Genomic DNA, 10000 nt, shown 5'->3' on the forward strand with positions numbered 1-10000 from the left:
CCTCCTCCTCCTCCTCCTCCTCCTCCTCTTCCTTCTTCTTCTCCTCCTCCTCACCGTTTTGAAAGTGAAGTGAAAGTGGGAGAAAGTGGGGGGAACCTGGGAAACTCCAACTCCCATTGTCATTGTGACACTGCACACAATGAAGGCAACAGCCGAAAGTTACCTATTCAACTGGAGACGCACCACACAGAAGAGCGCGGTGTATGAACTACTACTTCTGACACTGCACACAATGAAATTGCATTGATGCGCCCTCATCTGTGAAAGGGGACGGCCCCCAATGGCGTCCCAAGGGAGCAGTGCGGCGGTACGGTATCATGCTCAGGGTACCTCAGTCATGGCGGAAGATGGGGAGAGCACTGGTTAATTACTCTCCTCACCAACCTGTCGGGTCGGGAGTCGAAACGGCAACCTTTGGGCTACAAGTCTGACTCCACAAACCACTTATAGACCAGGAGCCCAGGGGGGTCAGCCTAGTTGGGAAGGTTACCAATTTTTATGGGTACTATGATGTCTGGTATGGTCCCCAGATAGAGGAACAGCACGTCTGCCGGGTTCCCTCTGGTGGGTGTGGCCAGGGGGGCTGTAAAACTGGCACCCCAAAAATGGGCTAGATCAGTTGGTGAGGTTACCACTTGGAACCTGTTGTAAATTGTTCATCATAGTCCCCTGATAGAGAAATGACCACTGCCAGACATTTTTAGTGGTGGGTTACCCCCGGCAGACGCCCCCGTATGATGACACCCCCAAAAATGGGCTAGATCAGTTGGTGAGGTTACCACTTGGAACCTGTTGTAAATTGTTTGAGATGGTCCCCTGATTGAGGAATGGCCACTGCCAGACGTTTTTGATGGTGGGCGGGGCTTGCCAGACATCATTAATTGGGCGGTAAAAAATGGGCTAGATCAGCTGGTGAGGTTACCTCTTGAAACCTATCATGAATTGTTCATCATGCTCCCCTAATAGAGAAATGACCACTGGCAGACATTTTCAGTGGTGGGGAACCCCGCCAGACGCCCCAATATGATGACACCTCCCAATATAGGCAAGGTCATTCACATAAGGTTTGAACCAGACATGGTACAAAAGACAAACGACACACCACTTTTTTAAAGATAATTCCAATTGGGGAATTGATTGGAAGGGTCAACATGTTCATAGAAACTTGTTGTGGGTACTTTTTAGGACAAAAATGACTTTTCTTTAACAAATATTACAAATCCGGGCAGGAACCAGTTTGTAGGCTTTCAAAATCAATGGAAAGATGACGTGTTTCTGACTTAAAAGTGCATTTTGTAGGATGGTGGCCAGAATATTTAATTAATATTCACTATTATGACCAAAGTACAATAGGTTTTGCAGCTTAAGATGTTGAGGAGATCCCCCTTTACATGAAAAGTGTAATTTCCCCAATCATAATGAATACTTAGAATTTGATGGTGGTGGTAAACATTCATAAAAGGTAGGCTAATATTTGTGAATGGAACCAATTCAGGGACCAATTACGCTGACATTGAAGGCCTGTGAATTATAGGCCTACCAAGAAATTGCACAACTATGCACTGCACCACTATACAGCAGTTCTGAAGATTTAGAAGCAAAATACTTAAAAGGGGTATGCCACTATTTTGGGGCTGAATACGGTTAAAATCGTTGCCCTGGGTTTATAAAGGTGGTAAAGTGCCTTATTTTTCATGTTAGGTGTTGTCTAGTTTTAAGGAGCGAGTAAGTATCTAAGCTGGTGAGACTCAATGGATCACACATGCTACTGTGATCCATTGACTCTCACTAGCTTAGCGATATACTCCCTCTTTTAACTTGTCTTAAAGCAAGACAACGCCTAACATGAAAAATAAGACACTTTACCACCTTTATAAAGCCTGGCAAACGATTTTAACTGTATTAAGCCCCAAATTAGTGACATGCCCCTTTAACATAGGCATATACAGGAGGACCAACAGACAGACATTAAAGCGCAAGACAGGACCAGTAACAGTATACAAGTACTAAGAAATACTTGTTGTTCCAGTTATCAAGTCACAACATTTGGAAGCAGCAGAGTGTGTTGCATATTGCAGGTGCCCAGGCAGTTGTTGTGAGTATTGTAGTCACATACGTATGAACGGCCATCTGGGTACTTTGCTCGTGAATGTGTGTTAAGCCCCTTATTGGGGGAAAACAAATTGAATGTCTCATTAACTTACATGCTACATCGCCTAGCCTAAATGAACACAGTCCATGCTTCAGCCACGGCTATTTGGCTATAGGCCTATTATATATATGAAGAGCTCTTTTCCAAAATGAGATCCATTTTATAGAATGTTGGGAAATTTATATTTTTGTATTGGGCATTCCATTGAAATGCATTTTTATAGAGGTTTTAAAGTATGTTCTCAAAACATTTGAATGGCAAGAATTCACACATAGATGATAGGACATCTTAACAGTTAATTCCAATATTAAAATGCAAAAAGTCAAAAATGGTGTATATAGCGTTTTGGAAAAGAGCTCTTCATATATATATACAATTAATATATATGTAATATATATATATATATATATATATATATAAATATTATATATTTGAATAGCCGGCAACACAACACAACACATTTTCGGCATGTTGAGCATGAACAACGCTAGTCTACAGGTCAATTGACTTGCATTGGCTTCCCCCTCAATGTTTTCAACCAAAAGGGGTGTAATGCACATGACAAAAGTCACACCATTTATGCGTATAGTGCAGTTCCATGTATGTTTGTGTGTGTGCGAGTGCGTGCACACAGTCTTTTCCTTGGGGGCAGCAGCAACAAGAAGACATGTATGGTGTTAACAGAAATTGTCTAAGCTATGAGATAGGCGTCTCTCATTGGCTCCCATTATAGCCCCGTTGGCGAACGCAGCCAAGTAAAAGATGAATGGGAGCCTATTGGGCTAAATGGCTCAGCAGGGATTTGTGACGGTTCTGTTCTCTGGTTTGTAAAGATGTGTGCATATTCTGTACCTTATCATGAACGTTGTATTAGAAGTGAAGTTAAAGGTTCCTGACATGGCTTTGTTCTCCCAAAGACGTGTTAGTTTTGCCCTGCAACACGCTAGCATTCGGCTAATACCTGCTGGCTGAGGAATCTTTGCGACTATTCACGACCAGAGCTGACGAGAGACGTACTCTGACTGATCCTAGCAGAGACATCTACGGTCACACACCTCAAAACCCCCCACCGCCGTCCAACATGTTAATTGAAGGTGCCCAAATTCTTAAGGATGAGCGCAGTCATTTCCTTTACCCCATGTACACATGCCGCTTTTCCACCACCTTAAATGCAATACATAACAGGTGTCCGCAACAATCCTAACATAACTTTAAACACATCGACATCTGAAGTCAGACTTAAAACTACAAAACAAATGGCGTAGTGCCGTAAAGTCGATTGTCACGTGTTATGTCATTGCTATAGTTGAAATAAGGGTAATTTTCACGAATGTAACACTTGACAAGATGCAAACGTGTCGGCAAATGCTTTCACTTACTCATATCTATCGAACGCGACTCCATTGTTTCCAGGGAAAAAATTACACGGGCAGATAGTTCTATGAGAAGGGTACAGCCCCATTGGCACCCATTCATTATTTACTTGGCTGTGATAACATAGCTGCAGTGCCACTCCTGGCCACACCAGCTAGTTGTGGTTCTTGTACAAGATTCCATTTTCTTTGGTGTTAAGAAGACTGCATGCATGTCCTGTTTTGCCTTGTTCTCCAGCTTATCAAATTGACCTCCAGTAGGTGTTAAGGAGTGGCTTAATTGATGGCACCTCACTCTGCAATCAAGCTGCCTTTAAAAGCTGAAGGAACTGACGGTTCTTCATAGGTGCTCTATTTGGACCTGTGGCTGCTGCCGCACCAGTCAGGGTTTTTGTATTTAGGCATTATGATTTGGACTTTGTTTAATATTAAGTTTGTTAACGTCTTATCCTGGTGTACTTTAACAAAACCCCACAGGTTGGGTAACTTTTAAAAGATGTGTGTTGTCCTTCAAGGTTAAGATTTGGTTCTGTTCTTAACCCCATAGAGCATGTTCATGTGGGGGCATAATAATGGTGTGTTGTATGTTACAGGGCCCAGCCAGTCCTTGTGAATACTGCAGGTAAAGATGCAGTCACTGTGCACACCAATTCCATAGGTAGGCTATAGGTGTGTGTCTATCTGTGCAAACATGTAAAAAAAGGCATCAAGAAAGTTGTTTTAGTGGGGGTCATCTGTGTTCTAGGGCCAATCCCAATCCTTGTAAGTATTTCTCCTCCCATCCATCATGAACATTGTGCTCAGCTAGTGCCACTCATTCAAGTCGTCTCATAATGTGCTCTGTGCAAGTAGGTTTGCTGTGTCCCCTACCACAGTCCACAGCATGGAGGGGATGCTAGGAGACATGCCAGTACATCAAGGGACATGGATGAGGCCATAGGAGAGTTTGCAATCCAGCAGCGGAATACAACAGCAGTGTAGAAATGGGATTGGCCCTAGAACACAGATGACCCCCACTAAAACAACTTTCTTGATGCCTTTGCACTGTTTGCTATATGAACAAGAAGAGGTCCTGGGAGGGTGAATGAATTTATTATTGGATGTCTGACATGCCCTTCAAAGCACTTCATGATGCATTATGGTTGGTCGTAATTTAACAGGATAGGGAGGATTTCTTTGTCAGTGTCAAATGTTCAGTTGTTTTTTATTTGTTCACTTAATTATTTCTCAATACTTATATACTGTTACAAGCCCTGTCTTCCACTTCAATGTCTGTCTGTTAATGTCAGTCCTGTGTATGCCAATGTCGAGTATTTTGATACTAAATCTTCAGAACTGCTGGAAAGTGGGAATTTCACATTGCTGTTTCTTAGTACAATTCACAGGCCTTCAATGTCAGCGTAATTTCTCCATGCATTACTTAAAGGTGCACCAGAGTAATATTTTCAGTTGTTTATTTCCCAGAATTCATACCGCCCATTCAAAATGTTACCTTTTTTATGAATACTTACCAACATCAAATTCTAGTATTCATTATGATTTATCATTAAAAGTATTCATTATGACTAGGGAAAATTGCACTTTCCATTGTTCTCCATTGTCTGCCATTTTGAAAGAGACATTTAAGCAACAAAACCTATTGTACTTTGGTCATAATAGTAAATATTACTTTATTATTTTGTAAATATTAATGAAATATTCTGGCCACCATTGTACACAATGCACTTTTAAGTCAGAAACATGTCATATTTGCATTGATTTTGAAAGCCTACAAACTGGTTCCTGCCCGGATTTGTAATATTTGTTAAATTAAAGTCATTTTTGTCCTGGAAAGTACCCACAACAAGTTTCTATGAACATGTTGACCCTTCCAATCAATTCCCCACGTTGAAATTATCTAAAAAAAAGTGGTGTGTTGTTTGTCTTTTGTACCATGTCTGGTTCAAACCTTATGTGAATGACCTTGCCTATATTGGGGGGTGTCATTGTATTGGGGCGTCTGGCGGGGGTCCCCCACCACTGAAAATGTCTGCCAGTGGTCATTTCTCTATCAGGGGAATATGATGAACAATTCATGATAGGTTTCAAGAGGTAACCTCACCACTGATCTAGCCCATTTTTTACCCCCCAATTAATGATGTCTGGCAAGCCCGCCCACCATCAAAAACGTCTGGCAGTGGCCATTCCTCAATCAGGGGACCATATCAAACAATTTACAACAGGTTCCAAGTGGTAACCTCACCAACTGATCTAGCCCATTTTTGGGGGTGTCATCATACGGGGGCGTCTGCCGGGGGTAACCCACCACTAAAAATGTCTGGCAGTGGTCATTTCTCTATCAGGGGACTATGATGAACAATTTACAGGTTCCAAGTGGTAACCTCACCAACTGATCTAGCCCATTTTTGGGGTGCCAGTTTTACAGCCCCCCTGGCCACACCCACCAGAGGGAACCCGGCAGACGTGCTGTTCCTCTATCTGGGGACCATACCAGACATCATAGTACCCATAAAAATTGGTAACCTTCCCAACTAGGCTGACCCCCCTGGGCTCCTGGTCTATTACCCATGACTGACTTTTCTCTTACATCCCCTCTGTATCCTTTCGTCTCAGCCTGCGGTGAACCCACACAGTAAATGTTGTGGTGTTAATTCAACACTTAAAAAGTTCATTTAAGTCCAAATGATGCCAAATCAACTCTTTAAGTGTTGAATGAGCACTGCAGAATTTACTGTGCACCCTTCGCTTTCTCCTCCTCCTGTTTTCCTTCTTCATTCTCTTCTTGTTCATCCTCCTCACCTCTCTCTCCCTCCTCCTTTTATCATCTCCTCTCCTCCCCCACCTGCTTACAGTATCCAGGCTCACTTTCTCTTCCCCCTCTATCTCCTATTCTTCTTCCTCAGCATCCTCTTTCTCTTCACACTTCTCTTCTCCTACCGACCCCGCTGCAATATCATATCCTTCTCTTTCTCCTCTTCCTTCTCTCCTCTTTCTCGGCTAGCTCTTCATCCTGAAATGAACACTGTGTCATACTTTTAGTAGTTTATTTCCAGAATTCATGCTGACCATTCATAAGTGTTACATTAACCATGGATACTTACCAACACCATCAAATTCTAAGTATTCATTATGACTGGAAACATTGAATTTTTCATCAATGAAAAGGGGGATCTTCCCCATGGTCTGTCATTTTCAATTTCTGTCATTTTTAGCTGCAAAACATATTATACTTTGGTCATACTAGTAAATTATTATTTAGTAAATATTCGTGAAAAGATCAAATTTGACAAGAGGCATCAAGTTTCAAAGGGCAGCATAGTTGCAATACCTACTCTGGCTACCATTCTACGCAGCGCACCTTTAACCATGTCATCTTTTCTTTCTCCTTCCCCCTCCCTCTTCCTCCTTTTCTTTTATCTCCTCTTTTCTTTATCCGTCCTTCATCCCTTTCCCCCTCTCATCACCACCCCAACACCGTTGTGGAAGTTCTCCTCTTCCATCAAGTCGACTTTAAACTCAAGTCCTCCTCCTAATACCACTCCTCTACCTCTCCTGCTCTTTACATCCCATCCTCTCTTCATTATTTCTTTCTTTTCACCTCCACCTCATCACCATTCTTCACTTCCTTGTCTTGCTCTGCCTTACCCTTTTCTCTCTCTGTTCTCTTTCTCCTTCTCATCCTCATCTACGCCACTCTCTCTCCATCTTCCCCTCCCCTCTTCCTTCTTTTTTCTGTTCTCTCCTCTAACCAGGGGTTCCCAAACTTTTTCCCCTGCGCACCCCCTTGTACATTTCAATGTGGTTCGCGCACCCCCCAAGCGAATTTATGGTGTGCTGATGGCCACGCAAGTATGGATTTACTGCGCATTCACTGCACATTATGCACAGTCGTTTTGGGGAATCCTCTTTTCCAATAGTCAAGGAGTTAAACCGCACTTCAGATGGACCCTTCCAGCATACAATTCACCATAACATTAAAAACAAATTAATATTAATTAATGCTAGATATAAAACACACATATCCACCATTGCTCTATTCAGCTCGCGCACCCCCTAATGGCAGGCCGCACACCCCCAGGGCTGCACGCACACCAGTTTGGGAAACCCTCCTCTAAACCAACCCCCTCCTTTTCTTCCTCTGCTTCATTCTCCCTTTCATGCTCTTCGTTTTCCTCCTCATCCTCCCCTTTCATCCCTCGTCATATCCATCAATTATTTTTTCATCCTTTTCACAGAGTTCACAGGAAAAAAAACAGGCACAGCCACAAAGTCACATTTTTTAAAAGTTATGCCACAGTTGGAAGTTGAACAGAAAGTACAGTTCCCGTGAAAGTAATCATCTGAATCAATGAGCATGGCCTTGTGGTAGAACCATTTTCAAATGGCTTTTACTAGAGAAATCCAATTGAATCAAATCAGCCAATCCTATTCTGCCTCTCGTCTTCCTCCTCCTCCTCCTCCTCCTCCTCCTCCTCCTCCTCCTTTTCTTCATTCTCCTCATCTTTATTTCCTTTTCCTTCCTTCCTTCTCCTCCTCCTCCTCCTCCTCTTCATCTTCATTATCCCCATCCATCCATCCATCCATCCATCCATCCATCTTATTTTTATTCTCCCCTTCTCCTCATTCTGCTTTCTGGAGAAAAAAAGAAAACCTAGAAAAGAAATGAAGCATGGTGTGCCAAAATACACTTTGCACGTGAACTATACGCAAAATGCTGGTGCGCCAACGATCCTCCTCCTCTTCGCGCTCCCTCCAGTTTTTCTATCCATGAACCAGACCTCCTCTCTCCTCCTCCTCTCTCCTCCTCTTCCTCCTCGTGACCCTCCTCATCCTCCCATCTCTTTCTTCCTCCTCTCCTCCTTCCATTCTTCCCCTCCCATGCTCCATCATCATCCTAATCTCTGGGAGAAAGAAAAAAAAACAAAGAAAAGAAAATGAAAAAGATATCAAATGTTCAGTGCTGTGCCGAAAATACTACACCGCAGCGGCAATTCCTGAAGCGCAAATAATGACACTTTAAAAGATGGCGTCGCGGAAATGTCAGCGGGGATTTGGGGGAAGCGTACGGCTTTATTGGGAGCTAATAAAGCAATATTTGAAGAGGAGGAGAGACCAGGAGAGGATCAGGAGCTATAGGCTTTGGGTATACGGATGGAGGGGAATAAGATGGAGTGTGGTGTGTGTGTGTGTGTGTGTGTGTGTGTGTGTGTGTGTGTGTGTGTGTGTGTGTGTGTGTGTGTGTGTGTGTGTGTGTGTGTGTGTGTGTGTGTGTGTGTGTGTGTGTGTGTGTGTGTGAAAGGAGGGGACTGAGTGTGTGTATTTGTGGGGATGGTGTTTGTATGTACTGTATTTGTGTGTGTGTGTGTGTCGGTGCGTGCGTGTAAGCGTGTGTGTGTGTGTGTGTGTGTGTGTGTGTGTGTGTGTGTGTGTGTGTGTGTGTGTGTGTGTGTGTGTGTGTGTGTGTGTGTGTGTGTGTGTGTGTGTGTGTGTGTGTGTGTGTGTGTGTGTGTGTGTGTGTGTGTGTGTGTGTGTGTGTGTGTGTGTGTGTGTGTGTGTGTGTGTGTGTGTGTGAGTGTGTGTGTGTGTGTGTGTGTGTGTGTGTGTGTGTGTGTGTGTGTGTGTGTGTGTGTGTGTGTGTGTGTGTGTGTTTATATGTGCCTGTGTGTTCATCAGAAGGGCTGTGCCGATGGCAAGGAAAGGCCAGGTGGATTTAGGAGCTGCTGCTTCACCCCATCATCCACTGCCAAACTGCATCCATGAGCCATCCATCCTTCCTTTTCCACCCACTGTTATTCTGTATATGTTCTTTCCCCTTTCACCTCCCCCATCATTACCTCTCCCTCTCTCTCTCTCTCTCTCTCTCTCTCTCTCTCTCTCTCTCTCTCTCTCTCTCTCTCTCTCTCTCCCATTCTTTTACCCCCATTGCCTGGGGCTTGCTGGGATATGTTTTATGTTGCCATGGTGACTTGAGACAAATACACATATTTCAAACATCTTAGCACACACACACACTATGGAACACACAACCGTCACACAACTACGAACGTGAAAAGATGTGACTACGAACACATATACGGCTGTAGAAAATGAGCAGTACTCGGAAAAAAAATGGATATGGCACCAAGAACCAGAGGAAATCTACAATTTATAGTCCAAAAAGGAAGGAAAAAGCAGAGGCACTCTGCAGATTTGAGAAATATATATACAAAAGCCTTTAATTTAACATGGCAATTCTGTTTAAAAACTTAAATTTATAGATTCACATTTTTTGACTTGATTTAATGAGTAAAATGGTTCTGCCATGAAGGCCCCGCTCATTGATTCAGGAAGTGCACACATCTTCTCGGTGCCCTTTGAAGGAACCTCCAGAGGACCCAAGCTTATTAGGTTTTCTCCTTACCTTACATTAACCGCACATTACCTGAACTGACACAACATGGCTCTCACCTCGCATAACCCGCCCGCTTGCTTCCTC

Source organism: Engraulis encrasicolus, chromosome 17 (genome assembly GCF_034702125.1).
Source record: "Engraulis encrasicolus isolate BLACKSEA-1 chromosome 17, IST_EnEncr_1.0, whole genome shotgun sequence".
Taxonomy (NCBI): Eukaryota; Metazoa; Chordata; class Actinopteri; order Clupeiformes; family Engraulidae; genus Engraulis; species Engraulis encrasicolus.